Source organism: Glandiceps talaboti, chromosome 11, assembly GCF_964340395.1.
Source record: "Glandiceps talaboti chromosome 11, keGlaTala1.1, whole genome shotgun sequence".
Classification (NCBI taxonomy): domain Eukaryota; kingdom Metazoa; phylum Hemichordata; class Enteropneusta; family Spengelidae; genus Glandiceps; species Glandiceps talaboti.
In genome coordinates this window covers 16,281,389-16,282,236 of record NC_135559.1, presented here as the reverse complement: position 1 = coordinate 16,282,236, position 848 = coordinate 16,281,389, and positions in this window count along the sequence as shown.

Genomic DNA, 848 nt, shown 5'->3' with positions numbered 1-848 from the left:
TCTTTGAGTTCGAATAGCTTGGAATGTTATGTTATTACTAACCATACACTACATAGCTAGACAAAACACGGTCCCTATAGTGTACACAAAAGCGTTTTGATCTTTGGCTACTACTAGCACACTTATATAAATGTACTCGGAGGTAGACGATGTATTTCCATCTTTTTCACCATGCATTTTTGTGATTTATTGCACATGCACATAGTAGATCCTCAGTTATTTCCCTTGCTATCGTTGCGTGCTATTATTGGGGGAGAGAGAGAGAGAGAGAGAGAGAGAGAGAGAGAGAGAGAGAGAGAGAGAGAGAGAGAGAGAGAACGAATCAAGTGCTTAAATAGCCTACCTGTAGACTTGAACGACTACAACGCTATTCACTATCCTAACTGACATTTGCTGATTCAAAAAAACCACGAAAATTGCAAAAAATCAAAATGTAAGTTTGGAGAGCGGAATAGTCCTTGGTCACGCTGTTTTAACGACACTTAGCTAAACTATAGTCGACTGAAAGTGTTATATGTCAAGTCCTTATCTTTATCTTTTGTCTTCACTAGCCGGCAGCCATGTTCTTGAACACAGTTGGTATTCTATCATGTCCATCAATCATCAGATATGCATGCTGCAATTTCAACATGACAATGAGTGAGTGTTGCTTCGGTTCCAGATGTATTCTATAGCATGCTGAACTGTAGAGTGCTATTCTCACGGTCGGAGAACAGTAAAAAAAAATATATACACTTAATGTTTGCATGATTTTGGAAGACAATAAAAGTGATATAATGCAAATTTGTCTCTATAAAAAGATGAGCCCATTGCAAGACGACGGAGAGGAGAGAGAGAGAGAGAGAGAG